Source organism: Neofelis nebulosa, chromosome 8 (genome assembly GCF_028018385.1).
Source record: "Neofelis nebulosa isolate mNeoNeb1 chromosome 8, mNeoNeb1.pri, whole genome shotgun sequence".
In the NCBI taxonomy this organism is placed as follows: domain Eukaryota; kingdom Metazoa; phylum Chordata; class Mammalia; order Carnivora; family Felidae; genus Neofelis; species Neofelis nebulosa.
In genome coordinates this window covers 129,862,951-129,878,702 of record NC_080789.1, presented here as the reverse complement: position 1 = coordinate 129,878,702, position 15,752 = coordinate 129,862,951, and the positions used below count along the sequence as shown (strand labels likewise).

At 46.5% G+C, this 15,752-nt stretch overlaps 1 protein-coding gene across 1 annotated transcript in view; it reads right to left on the bottom strand.

The window, feature by feature from the left end:
• Nucleotides 1–15,752, bottom strand: part of FRMD4A (FERM domain containing 4A) — a 614,411-nt gene that overhangs the window by 506,740 nt on the left and 91,919 nt on the right. The window lies entirely within an intron of this gene.

The following is a 15,752-nucleotide window of genomic DNA, read 5'->3' as shown; positions in this document are numbered from 1 at the left end:
CTACTCCCACCCCCCATGGCCAAGCATGTAGAAACAAGGGGAAAGAAACTTTAAAATTAACATGTGATGGATGAAAGCAAAGAGATGCACGGTTATTTCAAAGAAAGTGAGTCGGTCCTAGGGTGTTTAATCTGATCGGAGATATTCATATTCCAAAGACAAATCGTGTGTTCATGAAAATGGGGTGGATCATGTATGGAAGCCGGGGAAGTTGTAGAAATGAAAGTTGGCCCCCCAAGCACTGTCCAGGGTGGAGGGCAGCCAGCGGATGTGGCTGGGGGTGCATGGGCTGCAGACCAGCCGACCATCCCTTCTTGATTATGGGGAGCCCCATGTCAGGCGACTGGAACCTGACCTCATTATTAATTAAAATCATTAAACTAACCCCCTTGTTCTGAGTCCGTGCTACCGAACAACCTTCTGAGAATTTGTTTCCCACTGTAGCGGTTTTGTAAATGATAGAAGAGACTGGTTAGGCAGAGGGCATATCTGTTCCATCTGCCAGTTCTATTTATTATAAATTAATCATTGGGCATTTGAGGGCTAGCTGTGGTCTCTCTAAGCTTTGTGAGTTTCAGTCAGAATTTCTGGTCTGTTCTGGGACAGTCCTAAAGGGGGTAATTCCTTAACCTGAGGGGTAGCCAAGGCTAGCCTACTTGATATCCCAATCTTGCTACAAACTCTATGTGTGGTAATTCCCACAAGCAAATATTGTAAATTTTTTAATGTTTATTCATTTTTTGAGAAACAGAGACACAGAACATGAGTGGGGGAGGGGCAGAGACGGGGTGGGGGGACACAGAATCTGAGCTGTCAGCACAGAGCCCGACATGGGGCTCGAACTCACCAACTGTGAGATCATGACCTGAGCTGAAGTCAGACGCTCAACCGACTGAGCCACCCAGGCACCCTCCTGCAAGCAAATATTTTAAAGCAACACATAACAGAGCCTTTCTCATCTACTTGATGTGTGGGGAAGTGTCCAGAACCAAGGTGACGGTAGGGCTTACTTTCAGTTCACCCCCCGCCCCCAGGTTTTCCCTGACATACACCCCCAAGCTGCCAGTTCCTGCCTACACGCAATGACTCTTGAACCTGGAACTCCGTTTCTGCTGTCTCTCCTGAGCCTTGATCGTTCAGTGGCCAGCTGGAGCTCTCGGCACGGAGATCCGACAACTGCCCCAAAGCCAACATGTCAACACTGAGTCACTACCATCCGCCACGGTGGGCTTCTGCCTCTTTGTTCTTGCTTAAAACCACTTAGAGAGAAGTACCCACGTATTCAAGCTTAAAACCCGAGTAGCCATCTGTATGGGCTGCCTAGGGCAGCTGCGACACAGAAAGTAGCCCAACCAGGTGGCTTAAACAACAGAAACATATTGTGTCAAAGTTCTGGAGGCTCTAAGTCCACGACCAAGGTGTGGGCAGGGTTGGCTCCTTCTGAGGGCTTCTAGGGAAGCGTGTGTCTCAGGCCTCTCTCCCTGGCTCATAAGGACAGTCTTTTCCCTGTGTCTTCACTGTCCCTCCTCTATGCCTGTGTCCAAACTTCCCCCCGTATAAGAACATCATGGGTTAGGATTTCACATATGAATTTAAGGGGAAGATAATTCAACCCATAAGAAAATCCTAATTCCCTGCCCCCACCTCAAAGCTGTTGCCCAGTCCTGTGGACCCTAAGCAACTCTCCATCACTGCCACTGCTCTCTTCTAGGCCCCCCGGTTTGCTTTCCTGCCCTCCTGCTCCCCCAACCCAGACCCCTAATCTACTCCTCACCCCTAGACTGAGAGGTATTTCTCTAAAGCACTCGCTATTATTGCCTTTAAGGCTCTTCAGTGGTGCTGCCCTTGCCTTCGGTATAAAGTTAAAATTCCCTATCGGAGTTTTTAAGGACTTTTAAGGTCTGGGACCTCTTACCCAGCCTCACTGCCAGACTGCTCCCTACCCAGGGCTGCGCACCCAGCAAGAGTGGTCCATCTCTGCCTTTATTTTTCTCTCATCTCCTGGCCTTTGAACACGCTCTCCCCCCAGCCTAGAACACTTGGCTCCTCTCTTCCACCCTTTTAACTTCTGCACATCCATTAGCTCTGTGCTTGGCTATTCCTCACACCACGGCTGTGGGAAGTGTCCTCCTTGCGTATTCTCACGACCTCCTTCCTTCACTAATCATAAAGTACTGAAATGGTCCACATATTCGTCCACATTCTCCACAGACTATAAACTTCCTGATGGGCTTGACTCCACTTACTTGGCACACAATTGCATCCCTGGAGTGCCTCGCACATTCCTGGCTGATAGCAAGGTATTAAAGAGCATTGCCAGATATTTGTTGAAAGTAACAACTTTCTGGGGTGACTGGGTGGCTCGGTCGGTTGAGCGTGCAACTTTGGCTCAGGTCACAATCTCACGGTTGATGAGTTTGAGCCCCACGTCGGGCTCTGTGCTGACAGCTCAGAGGCTGGAGCCTGCTTCGGGTTCTGTGTCTCCCTCTCTCTCTGCCCCAACCCCCCTCAAAAACAAATAAAATTAAAAAATATTTAAAAAAGAAAGTAACAACTCTTTTTTTCTAACAAAGCTTTCTGACCAAAAATTTTAGTCAGATCAGATTTTAATTGAATCAATTTAGATTCAAAGTAGACAATAAGGTTGGAAGACTTCTGTGGTTTCAGTTGCAAAACTCCAGGCCTATTAATTCAAATCCCATTTATATCCTCACAGACAGTATACGTGACAATATGCTCACATGGGTGCAGTGACCATATGTCCCCATTTGATTGGGACTGCCCAGTTTAAGCCTATTGTTCCAAGCATAATTATTATTGACATTCCTGGTCATTCTTACAAGCACACTGCTTCCGATGATTAATTATATGGTCACCTACTCATAAACCAGTTTACAAATTTTTCATTTTATAGATGACAAACAGTGTGTTCCTAACTCTGCTTTCTTAGGGGAAAATAAACAGCTATGGTCCAAAATACAAATGAGATTTGTTTGAGAAAATGGGGTTTAAAAACAAAGGGATGATAGTAACTCAGATTTGTAAGACACAGACTTTTGCCATAAAGCAAACAATGAGACACATTTGAGTCAACCTGTGATCAAGCTGACAGGGAATTCAGGTGTTGGGAGTAATGAAGTTAAAGCAGGTTAGGTCTTAGATTAATTAATACGAAACACTAATGTCTGAGTTTGGGGGGGGGTTGTTGTTGTTGTTTTAGTCATTGAGAAATATATCCAAATAATTGCTTATATTAAGATACATTATGCTCAAATCCTCACAGTTCAAAAGCAGAAATCTGGAGAGGAATGCAGGTCTGGTTTCTAGAACTCCCTTATCAGATTGCCTGAGATTGCTTTATGATTCAGTTTCAAGTGCTGAGTGTGCCACAACATCAGTTTAACATAAGCACGTAACAGAAGCATGAAAATACACCCCACAGCCCAATACAGGCACTATTCACGTGGATTTTCCTTGTCTTTGTTCTCCTGCATATTAGCAACGTTGGGGAAATGGTCTTAATGATAAAAATGAACCTTTTTAATGAGGGGAGGGTAGACTAGATTTACTTCCAGGATAAAATTACTTCGTCATCTTCTGATGAACACGACTCAAATTTAAATGCATATTCAGAAAGGTGAGTTCTAATAGAGGTAATAAAGACTCACTGCAGAAGCATCAACACAGGTTTTAAACATATTAAAGCCAAGTTGGTTACATCAGTGGATGTGGGGGTGAGGGGTTGCATGCACGTGTCTACACCACCGTTTAAACTTGTGCTATTTGAAATATTGCACTTCTGTAGGGGAACCTGGGTGGCTCCATCTGTTAAGGGGTTAAGCACCTGACTTTGGCTCAGGTCATGATCTCACGGTCCATGGGTTCAAGCCCCATGTCGGGCTCTGTGCTGGCAGCTCGGAGCCTGGAGCCTGCTTCAGATTCTGTCTCCCTCTCTCTCTGCCCATCCCCTGCTCACGCTCTGTATCTCTCTCTCTCAAAAATAAATAAACATTAAAAAAATTTTAGAAATACTGCACTTCTTTAGGTGCTACCATTTTTTAAACAGTTTATTTATATATTTTGAGAGAGAGAGACACAAAGTATGCATGTGGGAGTGGCAGAGAGAAAGGGAGAGACAAAATCCCGAGCAGGCTCCCTGTTGTCAGCACAAAGCCTGACGTGGGGCTTGATCCCACGAACCATTAGATCATGACCTGAGTTGGATGCTTAACCAACTGAGCCACCCAGGCGCCCCTAAGTGGTACTATTTTCAAAATTAAAATCAGGTATGGAAATATGGCAACCAGAGAAACTGATATATTCTTATAAACTGAATTCAAATATCTTGTTTTTCTCAGGCCAACAACATAGGGCTGTCCTAGTGAATGCTAAATACACACATACACAAACACACACATTGTTATTTCAAAAAACCAAGTGACTGAATGTCAGCGGGTTCTATCTAAAGCACAAAACTAAGATTCCAACTCCCCAGAGCTCCCGCGTCGAAACAGAACTGAACTCTCTTACCATCTGGCTCGCCTGTCCTCCCTACATGGGGTCATTCTGCCCCCTATCAAGACTTGAATCGTCCTATGAACTATAAAAGTTGAGTTCGTGCCCTTTGAGAATTGGTGGAAAATCCAATTTGCTTCATTCTACCGCCGTCTACAGAGACAGGCTGATCTAATTGTCAGACAGGTTTCAGATCCCACGTGCTCAGGGAGTTTCTTGTAAATACAGTCACTGTCCGACTTTCTGATGGCAGCAGGGTGTACCCAACCCTGAATAAGCACAAGCAAAGACAAGGAGATCTGTATAATCCACAGAAGGTCCATTACCATTGCTCATTTGATAAACTAGAAACGCGGGGCCCTCTTCTTCCAGGCATCATGGGACACAAACACCGAATGTAGGGACTCTTTTGCCTGCTGTCCTCGCCAAGAAATGGTTAAGAACTTCAAATCTGCGTTCTGTAGACCGGGGTCTAACACTCAGTTCCACCAACGATAATCTGTCCCCAAGCAAATTTCCTTAGCTGTTCTAGGACTTAGTCTCTCTGTTCATAAATCAGGAATAAACCCTGGATATAAATCACAAGGGTCCTGGCATCCATTGGTGCTCAATAAATATTAGTTATTATTACTGTTGTTTCTGTTGTGGCTACTATTATTTCTATTTATAAGAGTGAGTACTGGCACTCCTAAACCCAGGTCATAATTTTGAGTTGTATGGATAGATTGGAAGAGGAGGAAAAAAAAATACAGGCTTCGTGATAAGCCACATCGGCAATCCAACCCAGTTCTGACACGTACTAGTCAGGCAATCCTCTGCCATTTTCTTAACCTCTCTGAGACTCAGTTTCCTTCTCTGTAAAACGGGGATAATACCTACCTCACAGGATAATTGTGAATTAAAGGTAATCTAAAGAAAGATGATTGGGACAATGAGAGCAAGCACTCAGGAAATGGTTGTTACTGCTAGTATGAGTCTTCTACGTCCAACAAAGCCTCAAAATATCCGTCCTCAAAACCATCTGATTTCACGGCATTCCCCTCACATAACACACGATTGTCATGGGCACTTTTGTGACCCTAGTCAGTTCAGGGCAGGAGGCAAGAGCTTTGCAAATTCACAAGAACAGACTAGAGGGGAATGAAAACAGCTGGAGGAGACCCACTGGCTTTGCTTTCCTTACAAAAGAGGGAGCTTGACACAGGCACAGGCAGAGGGAGCCGCAAATCGCCGCACACTCGGGCAGTTGATTGGTTTTGCAATTTGAAGAGCTCAAGTCAGAATCAGAACCCATTTCAGGTTTTAGTTCAACATTTAAAGGCTGGAAAGATGTTGTTGAAAGTAAGTCTTGAGAAAGAAATCCCAAGCTCATGGCAGCGAAATCTACAGGATTCCCTCCTGAGACTAAGCACAGAGCACTTGGTGCCCTCGCTGTGCTCAGAAACAGACAAGCGGATAAATGAAATGCATCTTTCTCATCTGAGCCCTTGACACAGCATCTCTGAAGATACGCGTCTAGTATATTGATTGCCTGTTTGCTAGGACTTCAGAGAGGGGGGAAAATTCAGCAAACCACCGCAATCCTAAGTTTCTGGGTGTGTTTGTGTCTGTCCCTGGTAAAACGTCTGTAAGTTCTGAGGCAGCTCGTCCCCCTGATCAAAACATCAGAGACTGGTTGTGTTTTACCTGTGTTCACATAAAATTCTTATCAGCGATTTCCTCCTGTCGCCTGGTCCTCTGGAGCTTTCAGAGCAAGCTCAGGGCTAATGCGAATTAGGCACGAGGGAATCCCTCATAGGCGGCAACGAGCCCGTGTCTGAGCCTGTCTCAGACCTACTGGCCTGGAAAGGAGCCCCCGGGGGCTGGGCTCGGGCATTCTGGAGGCACCTTTGATGCCAAGGCAGGTCTTTGTGGCTACAGACTGTGAACGTAGGATGTGCACCACAGTCAAAAGGGCCCTCATCTTGTTCTAGAAACAGAACTCAGTAACTGAACCTTGATGCTAAAGACCACTGCTTTCTTTTTTTAATTTTTTAAGAAATTAAAAAAAAATTTTTTTTTGAGAGAGGGACAGAGTGTGAGTGAGGGAGGGACAGAGAGAGAGAGGGAGACACAGGATCTGAAGCAGGCTCCAGGCTCTGTGCTGACAGCTCAGAGCCCAAAGTGGGGCTCGAACTCACAGCGGGGAGATCATGACCTGAGCTGAAGTCTGACACTTAACTGACTGAGCCACCCAGGCACCCTTAAGACTACTACTTTCTTATTAAGACAGCTGGAACTGTCAGCCAAGAGCAGCCAGGGAAATGTCTCCACGCTGGGCATTTACATCATCTTTTTTGGTTTTTTTTATGTTTATGTTTGAGAGAGAGAGAGAGAGAGAACGAGAGAGGGCTTGAGAGAGGGGGAAGGGCTGAGAGGGAGACAGAGGATCTGAAATGTGCTCTGTGGTGACAGCAGACAGTCTGATGCAGGGCTCAGACTCACAAACTGTGAGATCATGACCTGAGCCGAAGGTGGACGCTTAACCGACTGAGCCACCCAGGTGCCCCATATCTTCTTTCACGATCAAAGTTTGCAGCCTCCATGGTCCCACATTTGCTAACGGCCCTCACGGCTCCATGTTAGGTTTAATTTCTGTGTTTCACGCAGAGCCCATGGATTTTAGGGAAGATTCAGCATCTTGCCAAACCAGCTCCAAGCTCAGGCTTTAAAGCATTTACCTTCATCCACTGTCCTTTTGCAGCTCTGTTTTCTCTTTCTCCCTTCGCTACTGTAGAAACACACGCAGGAGTGGGAGGTGTATTTCCCTCGGCAGTCCGTCCACCTGAGGGCGTGCTCGCCGCAGTGCCATTTTCTGGGACTACACGGCTTCCGAGGGAGGGATTTCTGGGCAGCAGAAGCTGTCTTTTGGCACCAACCCCATCTCCCATACACGCCCATCTCTGCATTGCTAGGAAGTGCTTTACTTTACAGCTACTTCCTGTCCCACACCGTAACACGTCTTCCACACCAACGTCAACACCTGCACGTTTGTTTCTTCCATGGGGTTTTGTTACTGAATGTTTCCTACGCCTGTAAACACGTGTGTGATGGGCTCAGCCACTGTGCCGTAGGGAAGCTTCCTCCCAACCACCGTCTGGTCTGCCTGGGACTGCCGTGTTGTGGCAAAGATCACAGAAGTGAACGGGGAATCCCAGAGTGCGGCAGGATATATTCTGCCCTTGGGACCATGTGCTGGGTTTGCCATCTGGTAGGAAAAGAAATGATTCTGGGTGAATGTGCAAGCACTCTATAGCATGAGCACAGATTGTAGTCCTTGTTCCAAACTATAGTCACCCCTGTCTCTTCCGAGAATCAGGCTGCAAAGCTAACCTTTCACCCTTAAAGACCCAACAGCTCAGGACAAAAGAGAGAGTATCTGAGTCTCACCCAGAATCCCGTAGAGCCAGAAAGGAGGTAAAACAGAAAGAAGGCCACCTAGTCTCGTGTGTGCCTATCTTCCACAAGGTCTCCCTGAATCTTTCTTTCGTATTCTTTAGATTTTCTAAAAGGAAAGGTCTTCCTGCTCTACTTGCCTTCGATCTGATGGTAGAGAGGAGCAAAGGAGAACCCTTTTCCTTAGTCCCAATCCACTCTGAGCCTCCCCCCTCTGTTGATAGATCTTCAGGAGAACATTTTTTTTCTCCTGGGAAGAACACCCATCGGTAAAATGTGGCCTCAGTTTCTCAGAAGCATCAGTGAGAGGTCATGGTTGTCACCCAAGGAAGCAATTCTGGGTGATTCTAGCCAAAAAAAAGCATCACTGGAAAGATATGGGGAGCGCGCTGAACTGAGAGGGGGGCGTGGAGGACCAGAGTCAGAGAATGCGCAAGAGCTACGGGTGTAGCAGAGGAGGCAGCCAAGGTCTCCCACAGTTGGTCAGTTAGGACAGCCGGCCCCATACCCCCGCATGCCTGATGCCGCCTCCGAAGCCCGAAGCACCCCCGACAACCTCTGACTGTCCCTGTGTTGGTGCCTTGACTCTGCAGATGCAAAGAAGCAGGCAGGGACAGCGGGTGGCCAGGTCTGGGTCACACGCCTGCCCCTAGCTGCCAAAGAGCAAGGAGAGGAAACATCGGTCCCTACTTTGCTTCCATCCTGGGCAGTGGGACCCTGTCTTACACACCAGGTAAATGGGCCAGGAGCTCAGATGATAGCCAACCAACCAAGAGATGAACAATCCAAGAGGCAGACATTCAGAACAGATGATACTTAACAATTCGGAAAGTCTGCAGAAGAATAAGGGAGTAGCTAGTGGGGTCCAGGATAGACTTCTTCAGCTACCTTCCCCACCCTGGGCCAGCCTGCTGTCGAAGAGACAGACAAGGCGAGAGCTCCAGAGTCCTGAGGGGTGGGAGAGTGAGTGGGGTTGGGGGCAGAGGGGAGAGACCTCTTACAAGGAGAGGCTGGAAAGCAGGGAGGAACCCTGAAGTCCACGGCTTAGGTCCTAGCCAGGGATGTAGCTACCTAAGAATTGCTTAGAGGATGGTAACTATTTCCCGGATTTCCTTCCAGTTAGGGTGACCAACAGTCCCAGTTTGTCCTGGACTGAAGGGGTTCCCTATAAGGTGGGAATTTCCAGGCAAATTGGGATGAGGGGGTCACCCGGCTGTCATGGATCTCTGAGGGAAATTCCAAGCGGAAGCATTGCAAATAGGCAGTGGCAGGGGCTGGGATAGAGGCAGACGACAGCCACCGGCCACCTCCTGCAGTGGCCACGGTATTCTGACAGAGGTGAAGTAGAAGCAATCCTTCAGAGGCTCCTCTTTCCAGGAGCAAACTCAGGAACTGAGGAAACTGAGGAAACACCACGCCTGCTGGGCCTGGGAGTGATCTTTGGAGCAAAGTGTCCCGCGGCAGCAGAATTATTGTGTCTGGTTCGTGGTGGGTGACTAACCTTTAGGTACTGAGGTTACTGTGCTTGGGAACACCTTGGCCTCTTCCCACACTGAAGAGGAACCCTGAGTTCTGAGGGGGGCCCTCCTGCTACGCAGAGTTGTTTCAGGGGGCAGACGCACCGGAAATACCTAGCTAACACTGAATGCTGGAGTGCCTGGCTGAGCCTCCTTTCTTTACGAGCTACCTTCCCTAGATTACTGCCCCCAGGCTATGCTCTGGACAGCATGGATATGCTGATGATCACCCAAATATTTTTATCCACTTCAGACCTTTCTCCTAAGCTGGGCTCGTACATCTGACTACGTGCATAATTGCCACTTGGAAGTCTAACAGGCATCTTAAACCAACACAGAGCTCTTGATCGGATACCCTCCTTACTCTTCTAAACCTGCTTCTCTGTCTTGGTAAGGAAAATAAAGAAGGACCACAGGGAATTGCAAATCCCAAGTATTACTAAAACGCTTCGTATCTGAAGCCTACCATGAGGTAGGATTGTTTGTTTTTAACTCTATTTTATTGTTGGAACAACACTTACTATGAGATTTACCCACTAATCAAACTTTTTAATGTATGATACATAATTGCTGACAACAGGTACAATCCTGTACAGATTTCTAGAGCTTTTTTTATCTTGCTTGACTGAAACCATACTGGTTGATTGGCAACTCATTTCTCCATCCCCCCAGCAATGGGGAACACAATTTTCCACCACTGAGGCTATGGATTCGACTACGTTAGACACCTTATTTAAGTGGAATCATGCAGTATTTGTCTTTCTGCGACCGGCTTATGTCACTTAGCATGATATCCTCAAAGCTCATCCACGTTGTTGCACCTTGCAGAACTTTCTTCCTTTTTATGGCTGAATAATACTCCACTGTGTGTGTGTGTGTGTGTGTGTGTGTGTGTGTGTGTGTGTACACATGTGCATATGTACACACACATACTACATTTTCTTCATCCAGCCTTCTGTCAATGGACATTTGGATTGTTTCTACATCTCTGCCATTGTGAATAGTGTTGCAATGAGCATAGGAGTGGAGCCCTAACCCATTTAAAACTTGGAGCCTTCACAGGCTTTAGCGATACCTACCGATCATAATGTGACATCAACTGCCTCAATGACTCACCTCACACCTTTCTTACTCCGTGTTACTTCACTGGGCGGCAAAGACCACGAAGTGTCCTTCCGTCATTAGGAGCAGTACATATCAAATGCACACAGTGAAAGGAGCTACGGTGAAAGTGACAAGAGACCATCCGTGTGTGTTAAATCACCGCAGAGCTTGGCTACTGTGCTATAACTGCGCTCAGTGTGGTTTGCCCTGAAGAGAATCCGTGAAAAGATTGAGATGCTAAGTAGAGAGTCATAATATTTCCAAATTTAAATTTTCAGATATTTTTAGAAGATGCATAGGACATAGCCACCAAAATTCCTCAAGATTCCATCATTCCCTTTCATAATGCTAACTGTGCCTTTTGCACTAAATAAAGAAAAAATATTCCTTCCGCCTAGTGAATTAGAGGGAGCGGGAACTTGCTTTTTAAAGTTTACAACTTAGCACATTGATAAATTGTTGATGGCATTTGTTTCGTATATTGACATGTTTTTGATAGGCAGTGTTTACACCGCACGTCAAACCTCCAGGAATGCACAATTTAGGGCTTCCTCAGCTTTTGGGAAAGGCTGGAGCTCCTCATCCTGAACTTAACTAGTTGAGAACTCTAATGCTCACACATAAATAAGTGACATGTTCCTCTACTAGAAAAATATTCCACCCAGTGGTTTTTGCTTTCTGGTAATTTGGTAACTGTAGTATTTAATTACCAAAAAGGTTACGGTGACTCAGACCAGCTATTTTGGGTCTCCGAAACCTCAACTAGGGTGTGATGAAAAGAACACGTCCACTCTCAAGCTAGTCGTGTATCCCCGGTTTTGAGCATGCTGTGTGCTGAGCACTGGGGCAGGTACCGAGATGCTGTGGTTGGAGACACTGTCGTCATGATGCTCTGTAGAGAACGCAGACAAACCACACGCAAGGAAGGGCTGTGACAGGTCAAGTGCAGGGCAGCACAAGGGCACAGAGGCACCCGTCCGAGTCTTAGGGGAGGAGAAGTCAGCGCAGGCTTCCTGGAGGAAGTGACCTTTAGGCTAAGACCTTAAGGAAAAGAGGAGTGTGCCAGGCAGAAGCGGGCTGGAGGCAGAGGGGGGATGGGATTGGTCACGTGGAAGGAGCAGCAGCCTGAGGGGGTGGAAGTTACTTAGCGAGCAGGACTCTTGTACCTTTCTTCCCTGTTTCTCCCATCCATCCTCCCCACCTCCTAAAAATTAATAACACTTGTTTCATTCCCTTTGGTTTTCTGTGCACGTTCCTACGTACGTATCCAGCTTTGCGCCTACAACAATCCCAGAGGGTATACACACCCATCTTTATGACCATAGCTCCTTTTTCACAAATGAGGACCCGAGGCCCGGAGAACTTAAGAGGCTTGCTCACATCCACACAGCAGATGGGAAAAAGAGCCTGAACTCAAACCCAGAAGTTCTTTTTTTTTTTTTTAATTTTTTTAATGTTTATTTATTTTTGAGAGACAGAGTGAGCAGGGGAGGGGCAGAGAGAGAGGGAGACACAGAATCCGAAGCAGGCTCCAGGCTCTGAGCTGTCAGTGCAGAGCCCAGTGTGGGGCTTGAACTCATGAACCATGAGATCATGACCTGAGCCGACGTCGGACGCCCAACCGACTGAGCCACCCAGGTGCCCCTCAAACCTGGAAGTTCCAACCCTACATCCCATGTACATCCCATATGAGTGATGATGGAGAGCCCAGCCAGGGGGAGGTGCCCAGATCTGGGGTCTCAGCATTCCCTGATCCTCCACTGGCCCTTGTTGGCCTTCCACACAGAGTTCTGTGGTGGGATTTCAGGGGTGGGGTAGGGTGGGTGGGTGAAGATCTTTTCCTTTCTGCGTGAACCCAGGAAAAGCAATGGACTGTATGGAAGCCAAAAGAGCCCTGAGCAGTGTTCCAGTACATCCTGCATTTGGACAGGCCCGCAGTTAGGAGACAGCAAATCCAAGAGGACCCAGGCCACTTGGTTCCATGGAAGACAAACCCATTTAACAACCACAGCAAAAACCAGTCTTCCTTTTGCCCAGTTGAATTTTGAATTCTGATAAGATTTTTTTCATTTTCCTCAAATTTACAAAATGAGCAGCTTTGAATGTTAAACTGGCACCTTCCTAAGGATATGACTTTTGTCCTTCCTGGTTACAAAAGCTCTATGGTGAGGGGCATCTGGGTGGCTCAGTCAGTTTAGTGTCCAACTTCGGCTCAGGTCATGAGCTCATGGTCCATGGGTTCGAGTCCCACGTTGGGCTCTGTGCTGACAGCTCAGAGCCTGGAGCCTGCTTGGGATTCTGTGTCTCCCTCTCTCTCTGCCCTGCCCCCCCCACCCCCCCCCCCCACCGTTTACACTCTATCTCTCAAAAATATTTATTTTTAATGAATAAATTAAGTTAAAAACAATTTTTTAAAGCTTTCTGTTGGTGTGAGAGCTTCTTTTGTTATAGGACTACAAAGCTTTCTTAGCTTGGGTTTTCCCTGAATACAAGGTATGAGCAATTTATCTGAGAGGAAATCTTAAGAATCAGCAGTGAGAGGGCAGGCAAGTGAAACAGAAGGAAGGAAAGTAAAAAGCAAAAAACAAAAACAAAAAAAACCCCAAACAACCAAAAAACAAAAGCAACAAAACAAACCAACAACAACAAAGAAACCAATGTTTATGATTAAGCTGATTACCACTATGGAAAGAACAGCTCAAGCTCATGGGGGACCCTCTGAGGAGCCTAGTAGAGTGTCTCCCAAAACTGTCCTCTTAGAGACCAGAACCTGGGGCATCTATCCACTGACTCCCACCTCCATTCCTTGAGGGTGGCCTCCAAGGGTGTTACTTTTCCTACTTCAAGGTCAGGTCAAGGTCAGGAGGCTTCTGGGGGAAATCCTACAGGTTGAAACAGAGAGAAAACAAAGTTTTGTGCTTAAAGTGAGTTTATGGGCATATGTAGGCACTGTCCCCACAGCTGCACTGAAGGCCGATGAGACACAAGGATATGGGCACAAGCATTGCCCCAGTAAGTCAAAACTCTAGGATGTGGGATTTGAGGGCAGAAGACACACATGAGGTCCTGTGCCTTATAGTTTTTAGGTTGACCCATTTAATCAGGGACAAGTCACAGATTTTGAGGATCAATTTCTCTCTGGAGAGAAAGAGGAAGGAAAGAGTCCCAGCCCTCTGTGTGACAGAGGGCTGTTGCTGGGATCAAAAAGGATACCGTGTTGGGCAAATGCTATTCATTATGTTGACCACTGCCGGTCCCTTCTGGGAATCCATTATCTGCTCTGGGTCTGTGAGCATCGGACACCATGAGGCTCTGCTAAGGTTACTGGTGAGGGTCCCTCTGAGCTTCTCCTAGCAGTGGGGCAGATGTGGCCTTGGTTTCATCTGCTTTAGGAGCATTCATTCCGTTCTCCGGCCGTGTCGTTCCAGCATCCTGGGGTAGGTCTGTGCCGTGGACACCTGCCTTTCAGCCGAGTGTCTTTAATGGGACAGGCGAGCAGGAATCACCACTCCCCGCATGCAAATAACACTCAATTCTTCCTTCTAGAGTTCTGCCTTAAGATCTTCTTTCCCAGGAATTTACAGCAGAAAATAAGGCTGTCATCTATTGCAAATTTGCCATGTGTCAGGCATTGTACTGAAGGCCTTACATACCTTGTGCCATCTAATCGTGTTTGTATATCGTATGCATGTAATACATAACTATTATCCTAAATTTATGGGAGAAAAGAGAGCTCATCTAAATTTAAACACTTGCCCAGGGCGCCTGGGTGGCTCAGTCGGTTAAGCGTCCGACTTGGGCTCAGGTCACAATCTTGCGATTTGTGAAGTCAAGCCCTGTGTCAGGCTCTGTGCTAACCACTCAGAGCCTGGAGCCCACTTGGAATTCTGTGCCTCCCTCTCTCTCTCTGCCCCCACCCCACTCACACTCTGTATCTCTCTCTCTCTCAAAAATGAATAAGCTTCAAAAAAAATTTTTTTACATACATACATACATACATACATACATACATACAACTTGCCCAAAGTGGTTCAGCAACAAGAAGGAGCGACAGTAAATGAATTCAGGTTTGATCCCAGAGCCAGAGCCAGAGGCTTGAAACACTATGTGATAGTCTGTCCCAAAGTCAGATCATCACCCACTTTATTTCTTCCATGGGGAAATAATAACATACTCTCACCCATCACTTTGCCAAAGGACCTTTTATATATCTATAGCTTTTCCCCTCTTCTTTTCTGAGCAAAATGTACTTTTTTAATTCACTGATTTATTTCTACTCTTCCCTCCTGGTGACCTATAAAAATGTCTTCAAAAATGCGATTCTAACACTGAGAACACAGGAAGGCAGGTACAACATTTCACCCTGAAGCTACTGTCATTTTAATTATCCGGCACATTCGTAGAAAAATCTCTGGGAGATGCTTTTCTTTCTTTTCGTTGGTGGTAACATAGCTGGATCATTTAAGAGTTGAAGCCTCGAAAGCAGGGATGCTATTTGGTAGTGGAACACTACAGGCATTAATAAATTTATGCACCACCTTAAAGTGCTATCATTAAAAATGGCCTTTTAATTGGAAAAAAGGAAAAGAAAAAGTCTTGTTGAGAAGTGCTCCTTTAAAGCTGATAAAAGTAGGGCAGGTGGGGTCAGGCAGGTTTCTATTGGTCTGCAGTGTAACCACTCCAACCACATGAATCCCAGCCCACGCTGTGATTGCACAGACTGGCCACAGGGATAGAGAATAGAAAAAAAAGATGATGTTCCAAGCAGTCACTCAACTCAAAGAGTGGCGTGCTTTCCTGGGAACACCTGCTCGGGCTCTGATTGGGTCGAGCTCATCCGTTCCATGAACAGTGGTGCTGTGCTAGGATGCATGTAATACCTTCACACGAGGAACTAGTCTGGAGTAGGGGCCATTTGCGCCTCAGAAAGTGAGTTACATCATGAGATATTTGATGATCTATAAATCAAATCATGTCATGATTTAGAGAAGGCTCCAAATATATCCTTACTTGGGCTGTCCATTGATAATATAGGGTAGGTGTTGATTTTTACCAGAGTTACAATCCTAATACGGACAGAGCAACAATATCGTCATGATCTCTTGCCCACTCCCCCTCCCCATCCCTTCCAAGCCTCCCCCAGCAGAGGCAGGATGGTCACACAGTAAATCTAATACTGTC